We start from the raw sequence: 12470 nt of genomic DNA, 5'->3' as shown, positions 1-12470 counted from the left end.
TTCTTTTTCCCAACAGTTGGACAAGAGTCAAGTCTACTCTCATTGACTCCAACTGGGTCATTTCCACCTGCAGGCCAGTCACTGAGGCTAGGTGGCAGGATTTACTGGGTGGTTAAGCCAGTCAGGCCCTACTCTACAGCTGAGAGTGCTGTAATTGCATCCAAATATTAATAATATGAGCTGAGAGTAAATGAAAGACAGATCCACGAAAAAGTAAAAGAACTTGGAAGAAGGGGGATCACTGTGGATGTCAGGTGGCCAAAAGCTGATAAATTTCTAGTACAAATCTTAAGTGCATATCTCCATCCTTCACCTTTCTCCCAAATTCTAGGCTTGAATATTCAATTGCATACTTGGAATCTTGTATTGGATGTGTCCAAACATCTCAAACTTTGTCCCAAACTGAACCACCCATGGAACTCGGAGGTGGAGGGGTGCTCCCCTCGCTCTTTGTCGTAGCTCCCAAATCTTATTCCTCTTTCCTCCTACAAAAGCCCCATAATCGGGCTTCCCTGCTGGCGCAGTGGTTGAGAATCCGCCTACCAATGCAGGGGACACGGGTTCGTGCCCCGGTCCGGGAAGATCCCACATGCCGCGGAGCAACTAAGCCCGTGCGCCACAACTACTGAAAAGCACGCGCCTGGAGCCCATGCTCCACGACAAGAGAAGCCACTGCAATAAGAAGGCCGCGCACCACAAGGAAGAGTAGCCCCCACTCGCCCCAACTAGAGAAAAGCCTGCGCGCAACAATGAAGACCCAACGCAGCCAAAAATAATAAATAAATTAAATTAAAGAAGCCCCATAATCTTTGAAGTAGGGCAGCATATTTTTACACTAGTTCTTTCTCGTTACTGTCATCTTTCAAGCCCTTGGGTCACACCCCCTCATTCACTGATGACTCTAGCACGTTTTGTAGTCTTTATTCCCACTACTCATCAATTATAGTGTCACCGTCCACGGTGATGACCCACCTGACACCTTAGACTCTCAGCTCCCCAACCTTCCCCACAGTGATCATTTCATCCTTCCACCTCAACCCCCCACCCCCACAGTAACACTGTTGACCCTGTCTTTACCAACAATTACAGTACCTCCAAAATCTCAAATTCCAGAATGCTACTTTCTAATCCTCCCATTTCCTATCTTTTCTAGTCTTCCCACTGCAGCTCTTCTTCGGCTATAATGAAACCTCCAGTCCATGGACACCATCACTTTCTCACTACAGATGATCTTCTTACCCAGTTTATATTTCGTTATTAATTGTTCAAATCATTTCCTTGCAAACACCCTTAACTCTCTCAGTCAGTCCTTTCTCCCTTCATTATCCTGCCTGACAAAGCTTTAGCCCTAGTTATCCCAATTAATCCCACCTGCTCCATGCCGGCATCCAAATGTCTGAATATTTCTAGAAATAGGAAGTTCACAGCTTTACTCGCAATAAATGTACGGCCATAAATTGCATGTGCACTCCACACTGCGAACCAATCCTATTTCACTTCCCTGGTCTGCCTGCTTTGCTACTCTGCATACTGATAATTTCACACATCCTTTCTCTTTAAACCTCTTATACTTCCCAATTTTCCATTCTCAGTTGATGACCTTGCCTCGTAGTTAGGTGAGAAAATACAAACAATGACTTCCATTATCCGTACCTGTACTTCCTGCTGTCAAGCAAGTGGACATCTGTTGCTCACCACCAGGGGCAGCAGTCCCAGGATGTCAACCTGCACGGTTTGCAGGTGTCAGGGTCACCGAGAAAGACACAGTTCACACGGCCACTGGATGGAACAACACTTCACTCACAGAGAGAACAGACGGAGCAAGATCAGCCTCAGTAATGAGTGTCGGTCCCCCATGGCCAGCGCATCTTATCCCACAGACAGTGCCGGGAGATGGTCTACACACACCTCTCCTGGGCTGCAGGTAAAGGACCTCCTCCTCTCCCCACCAGGTTCAGATAGAGCTGGGGTTAGCCAGGTGCCATATCATGCACACACTTTAAGCAGAACAAAGAATTACGTATCAAACCCAGAACAGGGAAAGAGATTCCCAAACGATTCCATGTGTCCCGTGATATGCAGCCATGCAAGGGTCAACAGGCTATACATAACTGTCTTTCCCAATAGTCCAGCCCCCAACCCTTGCTCAGCCACTGAAATAGCAGATAAAACACATCAAATATGGTAGGAACACCCTCCGCTCCCAAATTTGGAGATGGAACTAGGTCCAGTGGGGCCCCTGAACAATTCATATGGATGCGGTTTACTCGCAGAGGCTCCATGTCATTTTGGGACAGCAGTTCATCAGGGTCACAAGGAGAACCAGACCCAGGAGGGTGATCAGACCTCCCTCAAGGATGCTCCCTAATCAAGAACCCCAAGGGCCTGGAGTAAGCTAACTAAAGAGTTTTCTGAAAAGAGTCTAGGGGGACTGCAGGTATACAGCTGATAATCATCCTGCCTGAGCATGGATCCTCTCCAGCTCAGTTTTTAACCTTTCCTTAATTATTGATATATACACAAGTGTTGGCAATAACACAAATGCCATGATGTTCTGCCAGCAGAGCAAGGCTATTTGGTTGTCCATTACCACCACCAGCTTAGCTAGTGAGTTCAGGGAGTCTTGTCTGTTTTGGAGTGCGTGGAGAGTGTCTGATTCATTTTGCTCCAGCCGAGCTATCACAATGGGAATATGGGATTAGAGCCTTAACCTCTAATTTAGAGGGACCTCTCTCTGTCCAGTAGCACTGGTAAAAGTCTTCTGTAGGGATCTCATCAATTTTTGTTTTTTCTATCCAGGTTTAACAACTGAAGCCATATTGCTGTGGGTCAGCCCTGTTCTCTCCTTCATTCCTCCTCTGTCTTCCCTTGAGTTGCCCTTTTGGCCTCTGGGCATGGCTTCCCATTGCTGGTTTTCTATCTGTTTCGCCCAAATTGTTGGAAACCACTGAAATCATTCTATTGTTTTTATCCCAAACAGAACATTTTCAGTGGAGCTTTTCTATTTCTTGTCCCATAGTCATTTTAGGGGACAACTGGAGGGTTAATGGGGTCTTCCACTGGAGAGCCCCCCGTCACATGAAGGACTCCACTGCATCATCCACAACCCCAGAGTCAGGGTCATATAGGCAGCATCTATGGCTTTTACCTGAAATGCAGTCATGGCTTTATGAGTGGTTTTCCAGGGGCTCCTAGTCTTAGGGAAGTCCCTACTGTTGGGAATGCCGTGCTCATACTCTTCGCAATCCAGATCAAGAGCAACATGGGCTTATCTTTTTCTCTGCCCCGTTGACTGCCCTGTCCCATGTGGGCAAAAACACATTGCAGCCAGGGGTCAGTGATTAGCTTCTCTGGACTGCATCACTCAGTCTGAGATATTTAAGTCGGCAAGGCCCCCTAATCAACCACATGCACCATCCAAGTCACGTGAGACTCCCCCTGGCCTCTGCCCATATCTGTCTTTCAGTTTTCGTATTTCATTCTGAGAGAAGGACCTCATTTCAGCAGTTACATTTTCAGCAACACCATGAGTGGTTTTGTGTTGAGTGAAAACAAGCTTTACTTGGGGTTTTTAAACAACCCAAATGAGGAGGAGCTTCCTACACAGGGGCCTTTGACTCCCCTTGGGTGTCATCTGCAACCCCTTGCATGTGGAAGTTAGGGGCTGGTTTAGGAGTGTGAAGGTGGCCAGAAGCTAGGCTAATTTTCCAAAAATGTTTAGGGCTCACCTCTTGCATTCTGCCCTCGTCCATCACACCAGTTTATCCTTGTTGACAAGGAGACTGTCAGCATCTCATTTATCCCCAGTCGGCTAGAGGGACGTCATCCCCCCAAGGAGCTAGCACCACCCTGGGATGGCTGCGCTGATGAACCCTGTGCCATGGTATACTTTGTTGGTGACCTTGCTCACTGCACCAAACTGTCAAGCAAGTGACACCTGTTGCCTACCACCAGAAGCAGCAGTACCAAGCTGTGCTCTCACTGCAGAGTTTGCAGGCATCAGAGTTGCCAACAAAGACACAATTCACACAGGCACTGGGTGGAACAACACTTCACTCACGCAGAGAACAGACAGAGCAAGATCAGCCTCAGTAGTGAGTATGGCTCCCCCATGGCCAGTGCATCTTGCCCCACAGCCGATGCAGGAAGATGGTCTACACGTACCCCTCCTGTGCTGGTGAAGGACCCCCTTCTCTCCCCACCAGGAATAGATTATAGCAGAAGGGCTGGCCGGATGTCATACGATGCACATGCTTAAAGCAGAGCAAAGAAAGTACAAATCATGCCCGGCACAGGCTGTGAGGACTTCTTATTTCCATGTAAGAAAACGTTCCAGGCCCAAGGCATGCTCTTATGTAGTTATGCAAGGGTCAACAGGCTATGCATGACTGCCTTTCCCTACACCTGCCTTATCTCTTGTTCTAACAGTCAAAGAATACGAAGACCTCCATTTGTGGGCTTCCCTGGTGGCGCAGTGGTTGAGAGTCTGCCTGCCGATGCAGGGGACATGAGTTCGTGCCCCGGTCTGGGAAGATCCCACATGCCGTGGAGCGGCTGGGCCCATGAGCCACGGCCGCTGAGCCTGCGCGTCCGGAGCCTGTGCTCCGCAACAAGAGAGGCCACAACAGTGAGAGGCCCGCGTACCAAAAAAAAAGACACATTTTTCATTTTCACCAAGAACTTTATTGAACAACGTATTCACCGTTTTGTTCCACTACCTTCTGCCATTTTTCAGGCAACTTCGTAATTCCATCTTCCCAAAACTTTTTATCTTTTGAAGCAAAGAACTGTTCCAGGTGCCTTTTATAGTCTTCCAGGTCATTGAAATTTTTTCCATTAAGAGAATTTTGTAAAGACTGAAATAAATGTAAATCCGAAGGTGCAAGTCTGGTGAATATGGTGGATGAATCAGAACTTCCCAAACTGTAACAGTTTTTGCCTGGTCGTCAAAGAAACATGCCGTCTTGTGTTATCCTGATGGAAGATTATGCGTTTTCTGCTGACTAATTCCAGATGCTTTTCGTCAAGTGCTGCTTTCAGTTGGTCTAATTGGGAACACTCCTTGTTGGAATTAGTCGTTTGGTTTTCCAGAAGGAGCTCATAATAGAGGACTCCCTTCCAATCCCACCATACACACAACATCACCTTCTTTGGATGAAGACCAGCCTTTGGTGTGGTTGGTGGTGGTTCATTTCGCTTACTCCACAATCTCTTCCGTTCCATATTGTTGTACAGTACCTACTTTTCATCATCCATCACAATTTGCTTTAAAAACGGAATGTTTTCATTACGTGTAGTAGACAATCACATGCGGAAATATGGTCAAGAAGGTTTTTTTTGCTTAACTTACGTGGAACCCAAACATCAAAGTGATTAACATAACCAAGCTGGTGCAAATGATTTTCAACACTTGATTTGGATATTTTGAGTAGGTCGGCTATCTCCCGAGTGGTGTAACGTTGATTGCTCTCAATTAGTGTCTCGATTTGACTGCTCTCAACTTCAACTGGTCTACCAGACCATGGAGCATCGTCCAGCAAATCTCCAGCAGAAAGCTTCACCAATCACTTTTGACACATTCGATCAGTCACAGCACCTTCTCCATACACTGCACAAATCTTTTTTTGCATTTCAGTTGCGTTTCTACCTTTCTTGAAACAATAGAGCGTAATATGCCAAAAATGTAGCTTTTCTTCCATCTTCCATATTAAAATGGCTACACAAAAATTCACCAATTTTGATAAGCTTTTTTAAATGCACGCTGATATGACAGCTGTCACAACACAATCTAACAAAATTGTTTCGAATGAAGTTAAAGGTCACTAAGTGCTGCTAGAGCCATCTTACGGAAAAAACCGAACGAACTTTTTGGTCAACTCAATACGTGTCGGCCATCTGTATGTCTTCTTTGGAAAAATCTGTCTATTCAGATCCTCTGTCCATTTTTCAATGGGAATGTTTTGGGGGTTTTGCTACTGAGTTGTGTGAGTTCTTTATATTTTTTGGATATTATCCCTTATCAGATAATTCTTATTTCTGAAAGCTGACTTTTTTCCCACTTTGGAAGAAGTTAATTATGTGTACATTACCTAACTTAGCATACATATGCTTCCCATGATTTAACCAAAAGCTGTACATGTGAACTCTTTTCTCATACATTCATTATCTAACCAGCTCTTTATGTGTATTGACTATGTGTTTAAATGCTATCTACTGCAGGACATCTGCACACACTACAGCACTGATTTTAGGCAACTGCTGCTGGCCCTTTTTTCTTTTCTCCCCACACTCATTTGTGCACATGACTTCACTCATCATCTTCATTAGTTTGCCAAATGGTCCTTCTCTAGCCCCGACTCTTCTCTTGGGCTTCAGTTCTACATTGCTGATGGTCCACTGGACAAATGTGTAACCAAATGTTCCCCTCAAAATCAAACACAACCAAAACTGAATCTTCTTTTTCCTGCTCCCAAATCAGTCATTCCTGACTTGCCTCTTCCTCTCAGTGGAGCTGCCATTCTCCTGCCTGCCTAGGCTCCACTCCACTTCCTCTTCCTCCCACAGATCATCACATCATCAAGCAAAGAACCATCTCCTCCTTTAACACAGCCACAGCATGTTCTGGGGACAGGATTATGAATCTGGGGTCAGAAGGACTTGGGAAGTTAGTTAACCGAGATCTCTATGCCTCATTTTCCTCATCTTTAAAGTGTACACCAGGATTGTTTTGAAGATTACATGATCCAATGCATACAAGAACCTAGTAGCACATAAGTTCTCACCATGCGTTGTCCTCTTCCCTGCCTTCCATCTCCATGGCCAAAATTAGAGTGGCGTCCCTCACAAAATGTCATCTAAATGATTGCACTAAATTTCTAAACACTGCTTTTTCTCTCCAAACTCTTCCTAAAAGACTATTTGGTTCACACTCTAATCTTACCTAAAAGTCTTTAATGAATGTCTAATTTTTAAAGCAGAAGTGTCTACACTACTATATATGAAATAGATAATTAATAAGGACCTACTGTAGAGCACAGGGAACTCTTCTCAAAACTCTGTAATGACCTATATGAAAATAGAATCTAAAAAAGAGTATATATGTATATGCATGTATGTATATGTATAACTGAGTCATATTGCTGTACACCTGAAACTAACACAACATTGTAAATTAACTAGATTCCAGCAAAAATTAAAACAAAACAAAAAAAATAAAGCAGAGGTGTCTAAAATTGGGTGGTTACTTCTTACTAAAGTATAAACTCTTTCAGGAAGGGCAAGGGCTTTTGTGTATTCACATTAACCTTCCCTGAAGCACAATGCATGCACCAGGGGCTCAGTGAACATTTCTTCCAAAAAAATGATTAAAATGATGATCTTATCTGAAAGTTTGCAACAGAATATGAGGAGTTGTTTTCAGTATGCTAAATTCTTCAAGGATACTTTTAATTTCAGTTCTGACCTGTATATGGTCTTTCTTAACTCCCTTAAAAATATTTGGTAGCATTTCGTTTGTCTGCTTTAGGTGTGGGAGCAATAACTGTTGGCTTCATCCCTCAGTATGTTTTCCTGTTCCTTGAAGAGATAAAAGTCTTGAATGAATTAAGTACTGACTTTACAGTCATCAGCCACATTCACTGGAGGGCAGTGTTGTCACTAATCAGGCTCTAAATTCATTTCATTTTGCACTGCATTTGTTAGAGTTATCCGTTTATGAGTTAAAAGGAATATGGGAGTCTTTTTTTTTTTAAGACTGGAATATATATCAGATGTGCAGTACTGCACTTACCCTAATATAGCAGTTCTCAAATTTATATATGTATATGAATCACCCTAGACCTGAGCTGTCCAATACAACAGCCACTAGCCATGTGGCAATGAAGCACTTGAAATGTGGTCAGTCAAACTGAGATGTGCTGTGAGTGTAAAGTATACAACGGATTTTAAGGACTGAGTACATAACTTATGCTGATCATATATTGAAATGAAAATATTTTGGCTCTATTGGGTTAAATAAAATGTACTGGAATTAATTTCATCTGATGCTATTTACTATTTTAAATTTAAAATGGCTACTAGCATATTCAAAATTACCTATATGACTCACATTTGTGGTTTATGTTATATTTCTGTTAGCACTGTCCCAGATGCTTGTTTAAAATGCTTCCTGGGTCCCACTTTTGGATATTCTGCTTTAGTAGCTCCAGGTTAGGAACCAGAAATCTGATACTTTTTCTCTCTCCAAGTAATTCAATTGATAAGTCAGGGTAGAGAATCATTGTTTTATACTGCTTTTGACCAGATGATTTTAAGGGTCTTCAGCACAGCAAACAGTGATTCAAAGGGAACAAAGGGAGTAACAGTTTTCGGTTTCAATTGTGTGACAATGGCCATCCCATAACAGCCATACATGTTTCTCAATTAGCAAAACAAAACACACTTCAAAATATGATCACAACACAACCATTTGATGGGAGTGGAAGGAAGCTGGGAACAATTAAGTAATATCTATCACAAATCTAAGTGCACGGAACCGTTGCCTCACCTCTAGAAATCGACCTTACAGATCTTCTCACAAGCTCACTATGATATACCTATAATTCACTTCGGCACTATTTGAAATAGTGAAAAGCTGGAAAGTTATGAAATTATGACACATCCAACTGAATACTATGCAGGCTATAAACAAGAAGGTCATCTATATGTACTGATACAAAAAGGTGTCTATGATATTTACCAGGGGGCAAAGCAAGTTGCAGAAAAGGACACAGATCCTATTTGCATGTCAAAAAATACGTACATATATGTGCATAGAAAGTTTCAAAAACTGTTAATATTGGTTACTGTTAACAGTAAGGAGAAGATTCCCAGCGATATGAAAAGGAACTTTTACTTTGCTTTTTATATCCTTTTGTACTCTTTTAGTTGTTTTAATATGAGGAATATGCAAATTTACATTGTACATTACAAAATGGTTATTTTCAAATATACATAACGCCCAGCCAAGTAAACACTTCATCGCTTAGGTTCCTGTTATAGAAATTTACTTTTCACTATTATCTTTTAGTCTGGAGTTTGGTCTTCATTTTAATTTTCTAAAAAGCCACCGCATATATTCATTCATTCGTTTATTCAACCAGTAGTTACTGAGCACCTGCTTTATGCCAGGCACTGTTCTAAGGCAGAAAAATAAAGAGCGGTGCACCGGCGGAGGACAATAAACAAACGCACACGTACATAATGACTAGTTGTTAAGTGCTATGAAGACCTGAATTTTCAAATGCCGAAATGTTCTAATGTCACCTGCTCCCGTGTGTGCATAGACGTACGTATATTTACCCGTACTTACTAATTAATGTAATCGTTGCTACTGAATTGAAGTGTCGTTTGGATAAAGCATTCTGGGAAATTAATTAAATTAAATTAAATTAAATTAAATTAAATTAAATTAATATTTCTCCTGCATGCATTAACAATGAATTTAGTACAAAAAAATTTTAAATAGCAAAGTCTTTTTTTTTTTTTTTTTTTTGGTTGTGTGAATTTAGGAAAATTACTTAGCTACTTCAGGCCTCAGTGTTCTCCTCTACCAAGCGGAGGATTTACCTTTCGGGTCTCCCGTCTCGGGGTGAATTCTCTAGGCGGATCAGCGTTAAAAGCAGCGCCCTGCGCCCGGCGGCTTGTGGGTGGGGCGGGTCCCGCGGAGCGCAGCTGAGCCGCGTGCCGCGCGGCGGGCCGGCTCTCCCGAGACGCGCGGCATTCTCGCTGTGGACCGGAGGAGAAACACGGTGCTTTCACAGACTTTTTTCACCCGAGCATTTCTGCCCGCCAATTTCTCTTTCCGGGCGTGCAGCGGTCGCCCGGCGTCAACTCCCGCAGGCGCCAGCCAACCAGCCAGCCCGACTTCTCGAGCGGGTCACCGGGTGAGGCCGCCCTACACTCAAGTCCACTGCTACACTCAAGTCCACTGCCGGCCCCGAGCCGCCCCAGCCGTCGCGGGCAGACTTGGCTCAGGGTAGGTGGTAGCCTCGCCTGCAAAGGCGGCTGTTCGTTTAAATTCTGGCGCCACTCCCGCGCCACGTAGAGCCACACTCGGAAGCAAAGGACCGCGACGAGCCAGCAGGCGCGCGCCCGGGGCTGGGCGTGCGCACCACGCCCCGGAACGAGTTCCCGAAAGAAAAGAGCCGCCTGGCGCGCTCTCGCTCCTCCCGTCAGGAGCCGGTCACGCCCACTTACTCTACAGCGCCCAATAGATGCGAGAGGGAGGGGCGGCCTCGTTCCGGCTCGGGAGAGACTATATAGGGAAGTGCTGGCGACACCGCTCGGTCTTTTACGTCAGGACCTGGGAGCTTCCGGGTGGTACTAGGTAAGCGGGCGTTGCGGGCGGTTGTCCGAGCGAACCCGGGCGGCGCAGCTTAGGTTGGGGCATGCAGTACGGTGAAACGATTTCAGAAATTGGGACTTAGAGTGCGGTGATGAAAACTTAGAGGTGGGGAACGCGCCGCCGGGCCGCCACGTGTCCCGAGTCGTGGTGGCGGCCGGCTTCGAGCTTAGGCGTGCGGAGGCGGCCGCTGGTGGCTGCGGCGCTGCGCGCGGTCTGGTTGTTAACGCCCGGGCAGCCGCTGACTGAGCCTGGGAGGCGGCCGGCAGAAGACAACATTCCTGGGATTTGGGGGCGGGGGGTTACCCTAACGTTAAGAGCGAGAGGCCTGTGATAGGGTGTCTTTCTCCCATGGCCAGATCAACGGTTATTTCAAAATGGGTAGCCCCGGACTCGGCGTGAGACTTGAGTTGTATTGTGCCCAGGTGGCGCTGTGTGCAAATAGGATTATTGAAGGGGAGGAGTTTAGTGCTGAAAACCTTGAACTATGACATTCTGTGAGAACGCTTAATTTTAAACAGATGCCCCGCAAGAGCAATGGCTTTCGGTGGAACGGAGCTGTTCCGTGGAGAGGCAGAGGTAAGGGTTGTTGAGGGCTTAGTTTTTAAACCGAAGGAGTAAACCTGTTGATTTACAGAAACGATGATGGAGCATCATTTGAACTTAAGCTTCTTTTTTTAGATGCAAAGGAAAGTTCCAAAACGTATGGGAGAAGGTTTGCTGGAAAATGACTTGGATAAAACCTGACAATCTTACCAGGTGTGTATTGGACTCGTATTAATACTTTGAGTCTGCGTGTGTTTAGTCCACATGTAGAGTAAATGAGAAATTTTTTTGTCCTCGAAGGAGCATCCTGCAGGTCGATGAATACTAATGAAGCTATGACCGTCACTGATTGATGAACAGCTTCATTTGAAAGTAAGTTATGTGGCTTACAACATCTACTATAGCATTCCGTAGTACTTGCCTTTTAATGTTGCTCTGGTTTGTGGTAAGTGTCAGTGTGATAGAGCTTAATGGAGTTTGGTCTGATCAATGAGGAAAGCTATCCCGAAGCGGATTACCTGAAGAAAAGTATGTACGGATTCGGCTTCTGAGATAAGACCCATATGCAGATATGAGATAACAAATTTTTGTTGCTTGGATTTTATAACTGAGTTTTCTGTTAGCTTATGCCTCTTAGGGGAAAAACTGTTGCTTCACACTAGTGTTTTTCTTCTCTGCCAACAGTGACAGGGGTCGCTGTCTGCACATTGAAAGAGGCCAGTTCGCCATGAAGTTCCTAAGGTGTAAACATGTCTGTGAGTAGAGATATTTTGCTTAACAATCAGTCAATCTTGTGTCCTTGGTCTTATCTATGATGATCCTATCCCGAACCTGAATTTCTGTTGAAAAAAACTTACACGGATCTGGCTTCTGAGATAGACCGTTATAAGGACGACAGTATTTTTGAAAATTCCTTTAAATAAGTTCTTGAGATGTTGATAGTCTTGTAAGTCTCAAATGTTCTTCCTTTTCTAGGGCTAATGCCACGAGATTTACTTGTCTGTTGTATGAAAAACTGGTGATCAGGAAAAGCTCTTCATTTTATGGACACGGAAAGAAAACAAAACTCAAGACAGATTATTTTTTTAATTTTGAAATTGCATTTGTAAAGAGATTTCTGAGCGGACATCGAATCTAGATTAATGCATCCATAAGATTCAAGCCATTTCTGTTTAATCTTGTCACTGCCCTAGAGTCGTAACCTGTTAGCCAGTATATTATTGATACTTTCTAGCTCTGAAACTGTTTTTAATGGAAAATCCTTTTTCAGTTATCCAGCCTTGTAATTAAATAATTCTGAGTGAATGTTTAGCCTTTGGTCACCTGTCTGAATTTAAAATGCATAATTGTAAATACAGCCAAGTGAAAGTTTATACTATTGTGGGAAAATCCTTAGAAGGGAGAGAGGACTGGGTTTGGCGATCATAAGGATCCCAAGGGGATCCGGGAAACCTTGGCTTTGTGCAGGGGACTAAGTATTACTGAATTACTGGAGGTGAAGGCAGAGGAGAGAGACAGGACCTGTGACTGGGGCGAGGGGAGG

General features: G+C 44.2%; 2 long non-coding RNA genes across 2 annotated transcripts in view; one reads left to right on the top strand and one right to left on the bottom strand.

Moving 5' to 3' along the window:
• Window positions 1-10110, bottom strand: part of LOC308626427 — a 123257-nt gene extending 113147 nt beyond the window's left edge. Inside the window, exon 1 of the long non-coding RNA XR_014017248.1 lies at window positions 9607-10110. This is a non-coding gene — a long non-coding RNA (uncharacterized lncRNA). The remainder of the gene's footprint in view (window positions 1-9606) is intronic.
• The window catches only part of LOC308626426, a 194381-nt gene extending 182143 nt beyond the window's left edge, over window positions 1-12238 (top strand). Inside the window, exons 4-5 of the long non-coding RNA XR_014017247.1 lie at window positions 11612-11682; window positions 11903-12238. This is a non-coding gene — a long non-coding RNA (uncharacterized lncRNA). The remainder of the gene's footprint in view (window positions 1-11611; window positions 11683-11902) is intronic.
• Window positions 12239-12470: the final 232 nt, after the last annotated feature.

The sequence above is a fragment of the Mesoplodon bidens genome (genome assembly GCF_964165515.1).
Source record: "Mesoplodon bidens genome assembly, chromosome: 12".
In the NCBI taxonomy this organism is placed as follows: domain Eukaryota; kingdom Metazoa; phylum Chordata; class Mammalia; order Artiodactyla; family Ziphiidae; genus Mesoplodon; species Mesoplodon bidens.
Note: the sequence above shows the minus strand (reverse complement) of the source record. Positions and strands in the feature narration are given on the sequence as shown.